The 12,305-nt window shown below is 36.9% G+C and overlaps 1 protein-coding gene across 3 annotated transcripts in view; it reads left to right on the top strand.

The window, feature by feature from the left end:
• The window catches only part of Pafah1b1 (platelet activating factor acetylhydrolase 1b regulatory subunit 1), a 73,457-nt gene that overhangs the window by 19,802 nt on the left and 41,350 nt on the right, over positions 1–12,305 (top strand). For 2 of the 3 annotated variants that reach the window (XM_010642121.3, XM_010642122.3), the window contains exons 4-5: positions 2,334–2,480; positions 3,057–3,245. The gene's annotated coding sequence lies outside the window, so the exon portion shown is untranslated. The remainder of the gene's footprint in view (positions 1–2,333; positions 2,481–3,056; positions 3,246–12,305) is intronic. The other variant, XM_033762852.1, reaches the window with a different exon arrangement.

The raw sequence follows: 12,305 nt of genomic DNA, 5'->3' as shown, positions 1-12,305 counted from the left end.
CCCCCCCGCCCCCCCCCCCCCCCCGCTCCTCTCACCTCCCCTCTTCTCCCCTCTTGTACCAGGGGTAGAGCTCAGGACCTCACTCTTGCCATGCAGGTGCTGTGCCGCTGAGCTAAATCCCCAGCCCTATCCACTTTTTATAAATGGGTAAATAGGCTTTCAGATGTTTGAAAATTCACACAAAGTCGCTCATTTGGTCTGTGGCCAACTTTTTGTTTTTGTTTTTGTAGTGCTAGGGATCAAACCTTACACATTTGAGGCAAGTGCTGTGCCACTAAGCTATATCCCCAGTGCCTAGGATAATATTTGAACTTTGGCTGTTTGACTCCAAAAACACAACAGGGCTTCAAATAGGACTTCTTCATTTAGTGCTTTCACATCATTTCCATATCTAATCTGTTACCTGTCAGAGGACCCATCATAGGGCCCTCAATCAGAAAGATGCTTTGCCCCCCACCCCAACCAGGGAATGCTCAGCTATATTACCAGTTCCCCACCACTTCTTCCTCTTCCCTTCACCCTTTCTAGTACTGAGCATTGAACCCAGGACCTTTGCACTGAGCTATACCCCCAACCCTTTAATCTTTTTGAGACAGGGTCTCACTGAGTTGCCAAATTACCCAGATTGGGCTGAAATTTGTGATCCTTCTGTCTCAGTCTTCCAGAGTGCTGGGATTACCATTGTGTGACACATGCCCAGCAGTTTTTTTCTTTTAAATTTTACTGTACCTATTTGTGTATGTTACGGATATGACAATATCCATATAACAACTACTGAAATTTATAGATGTTAACATTTTTGTCATATTTGGTTCAGAGCTTTTTAAAATAAATAAGGCATTGTTACAGTTATAATTGATTTTTTTGTTCTTCACAATCCCATTCTTTTCCCTTTTTTCCAGCAGCAAATTTCCTCTAAAAGTTTATGTATATCCCTTTGTTCCATGGTGTTTTATATGTACACTAAACATGTATGTATCTCTAAACAACTTAATGTTTTGTAGATTGTTAGAATTTGCATGTTACCCTACTATATATTATTCTACAACTTGTTTTTTTAACCTCACAAAAATATATATTATTGATATATATCGGTATAGTTTATTGTGATGTGTAATTTATTAAATGATTGATTATACCATAGTTTTTTATGTCTACACTGCAGAAAGACATTTAGGTTGTTTCACTGTTATGGGTGATAATTACACTGAACATAAGGTATTTGCACATGAGATGGAATGATTTGTTCTTTCATTACAGAATTTATTCTCATGTTAATGGAAATAAAATAATTGCAGGAGTTTTTAATGATTTGGATTAAAGACCATGGATATTTTTGGCATCAGTGTCATACCATAAATTCTTAAGCTATGTTCTGTTTCCTTAAAGTTTCTTCCTTTTTTTTTTTTTTTTAAGACAAGAGTCTCACTAGGTAGTTGAGACTGGCCTGGAATTCACTATTGTAGCCCGGGCTGTTCTTGAACTCACAGCCATCCTCCTGCCTCAGCCTCCCGAGTGCTGGGATTATAGGCATGCGCCACTATGCCCGGTTCCTTAAAGTTTCTTAATCATTCAAACCTGTATGTAGCTAAGGGTTGCATTCTGGCAGCCTCTGTAGGCCAGACTCCGTTTATAAATATATTTCTCTTGGCTTTGGTTAAAGTTTTTTTTCCTGAGCCAACATTTAAAAATTAGCTATTTGCATAGTGTGTCTATTTCTGGATTATTCTGAAAATTTAGAACAAGCTCTGGCAATAGTTATCCCAAACTGAGTCACAGCTACCCTCCTTTAGATAAGCATAATTTTCCAATGAAACAAGTTCCTACCTCTCCCTGACACTGCCCCCCCAATACCGGGGGATTGAACTCCATTCCTTGTGCTTGCAAGGCAGGTGGGCAAAACCACTGAGCTAAATTCCCAGACCTTGTTCTGGTTTTTTTTGAGACAGCTACTTTGTAGCCTAGGCCAGCCTTGAATTTGTAGTCTTCCTGTTTCAGCCTCCCAGGTGCTAGGATTATCGGTGTATGTTACCATGCCTGGTTTGTACTGTTATTTTTTTTTAGTAGCGACAATTCTCTATTGATGTATCTATCAAAAATGGAGAAAAAAAAGAAGAGACAGCTGCAGTATTCAAGAAAAGTACAAAAAAACTTTAAAAAATTTTTATTATTGTTTTTTAGAGCCTATTTCTTTTTGAGTGAATATTTTACTTTACTATATAAACAGAATTAGTCTGATGTGGAAAGAGTACAGTCTTTCCTGCTTCACTTGTTTATATCACTTGCATTGTTCTGTACCCACATTAGTTTGTGATCCCTACGCTTTTGTGCAGGTAACTAAGGACTATCCAACAGCACAATTGAAGGTTTAAAAGGAGGTGAAAACAGTTTATAAATCATTAAATTCCATGCAAAAGGAAGATATTTGCCTGTTTCATCTGTTACTTACACCCTTGATCCAGAAAGATTTTTAAGCAGAGGTACTGAAAATTTATAATCTGAACCACTTAGTTTATCTGCACTATATTCATCAAGTATCTTCTTTAGAGGTTGCAAATGAATGGTTTAGGATTTAGATAAGAAATGTTTTTGTTTATCTGACTGCTCGGTAATGGGGAGGGCATGTGAGTGCTGGATATCAAACCCATTGCCTCACAAAGTGCCAGCAAGATTAAAAAAAAAAAATGATGGTAGGTTATTTTTCACAGTATCCTCAAGACAAAAAGAAGCCAGTTTAGAAAGATAACCACTTGACACTTTTCATTGGGTCCCTCATAAAGAGGATTATATTGTATAATATTTCTTATTTAACATGTCTAAGGTAAATAAGGACTATACTCACTTGCTGTGTATTGAGATTACGCTTCTTGGCAAGTACCCTAAATATGGATGTGCCATACATCTCTCACAGGCCCTTCATATGTAGGATTTAAATTATGTGAAAACCTAGTTTTACCCAAAATAGAATTTGTAGATGTGCCTATAGGTTTAAAATTCTTAGAAAATAATTATGAATCTGCTGAATCCTTGTCTTTCTCCTTCTTTATACTTTAAAGGTGGGCAGAACAAGTTCTTCCAGAGTTTCCAGAAGTAGTAAAGTCATTATAAAAGAGATTTAAAGAAAAAGGGTATAAAGATACAACCCTGTTTTTGTGCTGCTGGAAATTAATTGCTGTACTTCAACTGAAGACTGTTTCCATGGCTAAGGACTCCTGCTAGTTTCAGCATAGATTAAATCTAAGGAGGTATGGAATTTTATTCATATCTGTAATAGATATGACTGTTCCTTCTCTTTAAGGTGTTCAGTATTGACCGTTATTCAGAAATAAGATTTTTGACCTTCCTAGAACTGTAGCTCTTTGTTTTTGTATTTTTACTGCTGAACCTCTGGAATTCAGAGTTGAAGTCAGTTATTTACTTTCTGAATACTGTCCTTTGTAATTATGTTTGCTAATCTTTAGTTTCATCTTTTTACACAATCTTGTATTTCCCAGCTGCTTAAATTTTGCGTTTATGTATTTGGTCGTGGTTATACAACATACTGTTTTTCCTTCTTCCAAAAACTGCCTCAAAAAATTACTAGTCATTTCCATCTTCTTTTTTAGCCTTTTGATTTATAATGCTGACTTGGTAAATCTTCAGCTTATATTCTTTATTGTCTCCTTTCCTATCCCTCCTAAATGCATTGTGTGTTCCTTTAGTGGACTAGATTTTAATCTTTATTTACAACCTCATAGCACAAAGCCTAGCAGGATAGAAATCAATGAGTGGATACGTTTAGCTGACATTTTCATCTGCTTTGTAAGTTTCTTCTGGACAGGAACTCTCAATAGATGCTTTTATGTCCCATATTGCTTTCTGTAGATGCAGTATAAGGGTTAAATAATGTAGTGGACTATATGCAGCACAGGTGTATGAGTATGGGGTACCTGACAGATCCTCAGTAAATAAATGACCCTGAGAGTGTATTTCAAAGTTATTTGCCTCAGTGGAGATAAACATTGGTGTGAAAAATAATAAACTAGAAGTCAGTTGAGGGACAGTGTCTGTTCTATTTAGGTTGTCATAACTTCTGAACAGTTAGTTATTCTTGAATGTAAACAGGGGTATGCCCTTAAGTCCAAGGTCTTATACCCTAGAGAAGGCCATCTTCAAGATCAAGAGCAAATAGTGGACTATCTTAAAAGAAACAAAAACCAAAACACAATCTGCTGAGCATGGTAATGCATACATATAATCCCAGACCTTCTGGGAGGCTAGGTAGGAAAAGTGCAAGTTCTAGACAGCCTAGGCAATTCAGTGACTTAATAAGACCCTGTCTCAAAATAAAAAGGGGTGAGGATGTAGTTCAGTGCCAAGGCCCTGGGTTCCGTCTATAGTATCACACACACACACACACACACACACACACACACACACACACACACACACACACTCTCTCTCTCTCTCTCTCTCTCTCTCTCTCTCTCTCTCTCTCTCTCTCTCTTTGCAAAATTGGAGTTTGACCATAAAATTCTTAGCAAATAATTCCCATTGCTTCTATCCTAGTTTAGACCTCTATCAGCCTCCATTACAAATCTTCTCTTGGCTTTGCCTCTAGGATGATCACCAGGAAACACTAATTTCAGAACATTCCTCGAATTTTTTTTTGTTTGTTTGTTTGTTTTGGTACTGGGATTGAACTCAGGATTTTTCATTTATAAGGCAGGCAGGCAATGGAACCACTGAGCTAAATCCCCAGCCCTATTCCTCTCATACTTAAAAATTATAAATCTTCCTGCATTGTCATAATTCCTTTTAGGACAGTGATGGTGAAGTTTTTGAAGTTCCCCTTCCCCTTCCCCCCTCCTTTCTATCTTTCTTTTCAAAAAATTTTTTGAGATAGGGTCTCACTGTGTAGTTCAGGTGGTCTTGAACACACAATCAAGAGTGTCAGAGTTAGCTTTGGAAGAGTATTGAGACCTCCCTGCAGATAGATAAAATGTGTGAAGTGTTACATATATGTATATACAAAGTGCTATGAAATCACACAAAAGGGAGTTACTCTGCTTACTTGTCTTTTGTCAAAACTAGATAAAACTTATATTTTGCTGTCTATGCTGTCTAGCTGGCTGCTGGGAGCTTTGCTAATGCTATTTCAGTATCATCAATGAACATTAGGTTGAACCTTTGTAATTGCCATTAATGGCAATTTTATAGATTTTTAACTCTTATTTAGGTGACAGGTAAAAGAAGAAAGTAAAACATGGTTATCTTTTTCTACCATAGATTTGACAGGGCCAAAGATTTAGCTCAGTGGTTCTGCTGCCTGCCTTGCAAGCACAAGGAGCCGAGTTTGATCCCCAGTACCAAAAAAAGAAAAAAGAAACCATAGATTTAACAGTTGTTGGATAACTATTATTTTATTAAAAAAAACTGCCACAGTAGCATCCAAAAAAGTGAAATACCTAGGAATCAATCTAAGGAAGAAAGTAAAACACCTCTCCATTGAAAACTACAATATTGTGAAAAAGATCAAAGAGGATATCTGAAAATGGAAAGCTATCCCTTGCTCTTGGATAGAGAAAATCAATATACTGAAAATGGCCATACTTCCAACATTTTTACACAGATTTAATGCAATCCTAATCAAAATCCCAATAGCACTCCTCACAGAATTAGAAAAAACAATCCTAAAATTCATGTAGAACCAGAAGAAACCTAGAATAACAAAGGCAATTCATCAGTGAAACAGACTAGAAGATGCAGAAACAACTTCAGACATACTCAGCCATCTAATCTTTGACCAAGGAGTCAAACACCTTCACTGGAAGAAAGACAGCTACTTTAATAAATGGTGCTGGGAAAACTGGCTTTCCATATACCAAAGATTGAAACTAGAAACATATCTTTTACCACGCATAAACCTGAAGTTGAAATGCGTTAAAGATCTAAATATTAAAACAACACTAAATCTGCTGGAAAAGAGAATAGGTAGAACGCATGAGGACAGAGGAATAGGCAGAGACTTCATGAACAGACTAAAGGAGAAGTACTACAAAGAATCAACAACTGGGACCTCATCTTACTAAAAAGCTTTTGGGGTTGGGGATTTAGCTCAGTGGAGCCGCTGCCTGCCTTGCAAGCGCAAGGTCCCAAGTTTGATCCCCGGTACCAAAATAAATAAATAATGTGTGATTGTTGACATTAAAAAAAAAATAAGCTTTTGCACAGCAAGAGAAACTATTCAGCAGAATGAAGATACAACCCATAGTATGGGGAAAAATTTTTGCCAACTATTCATCATCAGATAAAGGACTATTACCTAGAATATATATATATATATATAGTTAAAAAAAAAATCAAACCCCCCCAACATTTGAAAGCTCAATCCAGAAATGATTATCTGAAATGAAAAGACACTTCTCATATGAAGAATTTGAAACAGCAAATAAATATAAGAAAAAATGTTCAGCATCACTGGCCATTTGTGAAATGCAAATTAAAACAACACTGAGTTTCCATCTCACTCCAGAAAGAATGGCTGCTACCAAGAAATCAACTAATAAATGCTAGCAGGGCTGTGGGCAAAAAGGAACCCTTTGCCACTGTTGGTGGGAGTGTAGACTGGTGCAACCATTGTGGAAATCAATGTGGAGATTCCTAAAAAACAAAACTAGAGGTTCCATTTGACCCAGCTATTCCTTTTCTTCGTATCTTTCCAAAAAGAATTAAAAGCATCATACCGCAGTGATATATGCACACTCGTGTATAATGGCACAGTTTATAATAGCTAAATCTTGGAAACAGCCCAAATGCCTATCACTGATGATGAGTGGATAAAGGAGTTTTTTTTTTTTTTTTTTTTTTTGTTAAATACAATAGAGGGCTGGGAATTTAGCTCAGTGGTTCTGCCGCCTGCCTTGAAAGCGCAAGGACCCAAGTTCGATCCCTGGTACCAAAAAACAAAATAAATACAATGGGGTACTATAATAAAGGGTGAACTTCAGAAATTTATAGCTAAATGGATGGACCTTGAGACCATCATAAATGGAAGCTATGAAGATTATATATTTATGATATTGGTTAGAGTAAAGAAGGTACAGTACCTACCTCTCTGTTAAGGATAATGGACTGGTCAGGCTTTACAGAGGGGGTGATTGGCTGCCTTTCTGGCTTAATCTTTTTTTAAAAACATGGTGCTAGCACTGGAACCCAGGGCCTCATGCATGCTAGCAAGCACACTGTTTACCTGACCACATCTCCAGCTATTTAGATAGCTTTTCTGAACATTCTTTGACTCAATCCTTTGTTGGTAGTCTGGGTCAGGCCAGCAAGAGAGACATTTATTTTTTTGGCTAATTTAGGGGGAAAAAATACTCTGAAATTGAATCTGTAAGTTAATTTGTGAGTTACATGTTGTTTATAATGTAGTGATTGTTCACAAGTTCTTCCTCAGACTCTGGATTCAAAGTCAGAGTCCATAAAGTTTTATGGGAACAGAGACACACCTTTTATATCTTGCTTATTGCTTTCTTACCACAATGGCAGAATTAAGTGGTTACTACAGAAACTGAATAGTCTGCAAAACCTAAAATACTACATCTTTGTAGAGTTTGCTGATCAGGTCTACAAAAGGGGAGACCACACAAAAAATATAAAAAGCAACAAAGTTAATACAGATACAAAAGAATGTGTCTTTATTAGAACATACCAGGAAGACTAGTTACTGCAGTGAATAAGCTGGCTAAATTTTCTTTGAACGATTTTTTGAAGTCTTTTCTGAAAGCTCGACTGTAATGAAAAACATGTATTTTAGAGTCTTAAGGTGACTTTTTCTTAATATATCTAAGATCTGAGGAGCTTTGAAAATATTTCTTTGAATTTGTATCGCAGTTGTTGCAGTTACTTTTGAAATTAAAGCAGCTTCTCCTAGTTTGATACTTTGGATCCCCCAAAAATATTTTTCCCTATCATTGAGGATTGAACTCAGGGCCTTGCACATGCTAAGTCCAGCACTATATCACTGAGCTGTATCCCTAGCCTGAGACATGTTCTTACACTGATCATTTCTGAATTTCCCCTTTGTAATTTTGATATTGGTCCTTTAATATAAACCGTAGTTTGTGCTATTGACTGGATGGTGATCTATTGAGGAAATGCATCAGAATCACTTGGAGAAATTAAAAAAACTCATATGTCTCAAAATCTGAGGTTGAGGCCTATGATTATTTTTAGGAGATTCTAAAGATATTTCTGATGCACATTCCTAGTTAGGATCCTTATTAGTCTATCAAATTCTAATTTGAAAAAAACTTTCCTAAAGGTGTTTTTCATCCAAAAGAATCATTGCCTAAATTTATGTAAACTGGCAGAGGTGAGCAACATTAATTTGATGAATTAGCTCTCTTTTGATAGCACTCAACTAATAGAATAATAGAATCCAAGTTGGAAGTAATTTACTAGAGTGCAAAAAGTATAATTTAATGTAGTTATGAGGTATTTGGTATAGGTTTGCAGTGAATGAAGAGATAGTGTACTTAATAGAATAGAACATATTTTATAAGAAACCTAATTTTTTAAAGAGAAATATTTTATATTCCAGATCCATTTGTTTTGTCAATGTGCCTGTAAAGCTCTATGCCTATACATACATCATAGAAATTGTAGCTCTTAAGCCAAGCATGGTTGTGCATGCCTGTAATCCCAGCACTTGGGAGGCTGAGGCAGGAGGATTGCCACAAGTTCGAGTCCAGCCTAGGCTACATAATGAATTCAAGGCCAGCCTGAACTACAAAGTAAAACCCTGTCTTTAACAAAAAAATTATTTTTGGTAAGTGTTTTCCTCAAATTTTCACTTAAGTGTAAACACCAAAGTAAATTTAAAAGAGAAAGTAGATCCACAGTCTTTGAAGTCATATTAAAACAGCAAATGTTTGCCCCCCCCCAACTTTTCCACTGTTTGTTTGTAGGAATATACATTTCTATCATACAGAAAACTAGCTTGAAATTTAAAAACACTAGGAAAAGCTGTGTACAGCAAAACCTAAATAAGTCAGTATTCGTTGTCTTTGGAACTTTCAGGTGTTCAGAATGGTTTCATGCTCAGGTCAATGAGGAAGAGGACACTTTGTGTTCTTTTGGAGCTTTAAAGTAGTAGTCTTTGAGCATCTGTCAAGAAATGAACACGGCTCTCTCACTGCAAGGTGGGAAGCAGTTTTCTACATTTGATAGTCTTCATAGACATTAATTTGCCTGGAGAGTACCCAGGGATTAGAGTTTAAGCAATATAAAAGTATTTGATAGAGTTTAGTGAAAAGGCAAACCTATGTAAACAAAGGTGTTTTTTGTTTTTGTTTTTTTAAGGGTTCTGTATTAGTGTAACTAGAACTAGGGCTAGGGATCTAGCTCAGTGGTAGAGTGCTTGCAGAGTATGTATATGCCTCAGTTCCATCTCCAGTACTGCAAAATGGAACACACACAATTAAGAGTCAGTATAATATGCATCTGTATGTGTTTGTGCATGTAGAAAGACTGACTTAGTTGATTTTTAATGAATTCACAATTCATCTGATTATGAAGGCTGGTAAGTCCACAATCTGCAGGGTAGGCTGACAACTGGACAACCTGCTGAGTTCAAGTCAAAAACCATTCTGCTGGCAGAATTTCCTGTACCTTGGGAAGTTTTTTTTTTGTTTTTTGTTTTTTTTTCTTTTCCTCGTGGCCTTCAAATGATAAGGCCTACCTACACTGTGAATGGTAATAAGTCTATTGATTTAAATGTTAGTCCTGTATAAAAATAATTTCACAGGAACATCTACCTAAGTATTTGACCAAATATTTGGGTACTGTGACTTAACCAGGTTAACACATAAAATTAATGATCACAGGGAGTGTAATAGAAAGCATTTCATAGTACACATTCTAGATTTTAAATTAAAAACAGACATCTAGAAATGACTCACATGGTGGTATTTATATCTCTATATATGTTCAATTTCAAAGCCCTAAAACACTTTGTTTATTCAGAAGATTGACAGTCTAAAGCTGTGTGTGGACCATATATTTGTAATACTTTGTTTTACTATTAGTTATTACCCTTCAGATTAGGAGGAATGATTCTTGATGGAAACATGGTAACTTAGTCTTTGGCCCAAGGCTTATTGAAAAACAAATTATTTTTTATATGTGCAGTTTGGATGACTGACTTATATCTTGCCAAATGAGGGCTGGGGATTTAGCTCAGTGGTGTCTTGCCTGCCTGGAAAGTGAAAGGTCTTGAGTTCGATTGGGGTGGGGGTATCTTGCCAAATGAGATAACAATGGTTATAACTGGGGAAATGGGGAAATGGTGAGGCTATTGAAAGAATTTTACAACTTTGTCAGTGAGCTATATGCCTCGAGCCCAGTCATCCCTCAGGGATTTTCCCATATTGATGAGCCAAACTGATCTTTCTTTGCTTTTGTTACTGCCTGCCATCAGCAGGTCCAATGATGAGTCATGGAACTTCAAACTAAGCAGAAATAAGAACTAAGTAGACATGTTAAAATCTTGGTGTTTTGTTTGCTTTTTTGAGATGTCTGGCTGTGCAGTTCAGGCTGGCCTTGAGCTCACTGTGTCACCCAGTCTGGCCTCAAACTTGGAGCAACCTTCCTATCTCAGCCTCCCAAGTACTGGGATTACAGGTGTTCACCACCATGCCCAGCAAAATCTTGGCTTTTAATAAAAAATTTTCATGTATCTTAACATTTTCAAATAGTACAGAAGGGAAAAGTCTAACTTTTCTCATTTTAATTATTCACAGAGCACAGAATACTTCAAGAACATAAAATTAATGTTTTGGTTAATTTTGCAACCTTTGAAAATTGTTATTTGTTTATTGTGCTGGGGATAGAACCCAGGGCCTCACATATGTTAGGCAATCAATCACTCTACTACCAACTTTTTTTTTTTTCCCCCTAGACAAGAGTTTCTCTATGTAGTCCAGTCTGGCCTCAAATTTACCACAATCCTCCTGCCTCAGCCACCCCAGTACTGAGATTATAGGCATGTGCCACCTGCCTGGCATCCCCAGCCTTTTTTTAAAAAAAAAAAAAGTATTTTGAAGTAAGGTCTTGCTGTACTGTTCAGGCTCAAACTTGTGATCCTTCTGCCTCAGCCTCCTTGTAATTGGAATTAGTTTTGGAATTAGTTTTGTACCACTGAACCCATCTAGAGACTTTTCCTTTTTTAAGGAACAGAGTTTAATAGAGTTTAACTATATATATGTGTGTGTGTGTGTGTGTGTGTGTCTGTTTTTGTTTTGTTTTGTTTTGTTTTTGAAATGGGGTCTCACTATGTAGTTGAGACTGCCCTGGAACTCACTATGTAGCCCATGCTGGTCTCGAACTCAGAGCCATCCTCCTGCCTCAGCCTCCCAAGTGCTGGGATTACAGGCGTGCACCACCACTCCTGGCTTTTGTTTCGTTTTATTTTGTTTTTTGGTGAGTTTAACTATATAATTGTATATTTATTAATACAATTTTTACTTTTTTGTTGTTGTTTTTTGGTACTGGGGATCGAACCCAGGACCTTGCACTTGTGAGGCAGGCAGCAAAACCACTGAGCTAAATCCTCAGCATTTTTACTTTTTAAAAAATACATGATGTCTTGCAGTAGTGTCCAGGCTAGCTTTTGAACTGGGCCTATAAGCAAATGTCATTTTGCTCAGCTGGAATCCTGAGTTCTTGTGGGTGTTTGTGTGTGATGCTGGGCATTGAACCCAGTGACAGACAGAGTTCAGTGCAAGTGCTCAACCACTGCCTTACAACCCTAGCCCAGGTATCTTGAATTTGTAATATGCCCCAACAGATACGCTCCAGCACTCATACTTTATAAATACTACTGGATAAATTCCACCTGATTTTTAGTATGTTAAAAAGAAAGTAAGTACTCTTGTTTTTATTATAGCAAGTTGTCTAAGCCTAAAATAAGACATTGTTTTACTTTGCTTTATATTCAGAACATCATCAAACTGTTGCCTCCATGTAAGCCATTTTACTGAAACCATTCTCATTCACCTTATCAGTGTGTATCATGCTAAATACAGTAAACCCATCTCATCCATTTTGCTTGGTAGTTGGACAGCTTTGGATGCCGTTGATTGCCTCTCCTTAGTATCCTGTTGGCTTGTATGACATGCTGTCTCTTGTTTTTTGTTAGTCTCAATTGTATATTCTTTGCATGTCAACATTTGTGTGTGTTACTGGAGATTGAATCCAGGGTTTTCACAATGAATGACACTCCCAGCCCTTTTTAATTTTTAGATGGGGTCTCTCATAAGTCA

The sequence above is a fragment of the Fukomys damarensis genome, unplaced genomic scaffold, assembly GCF_012274545.1.
Source record: "Fukomys damarensis isolate Sample0158 unplaced genomic scaffold, DMR_v1.0_HiC HiC_scaffold_13, whole genome shotgun sequence".
Lineage (NCBI taxonomy): Eukaryota > Metazoa > Chordata > Mammalia > Rodentia > Bathyergidae > Fukomys > Fukomys damarensis.
This window is presented reverse-complemented; position numbering and strand designations above follow the sequence as displayed.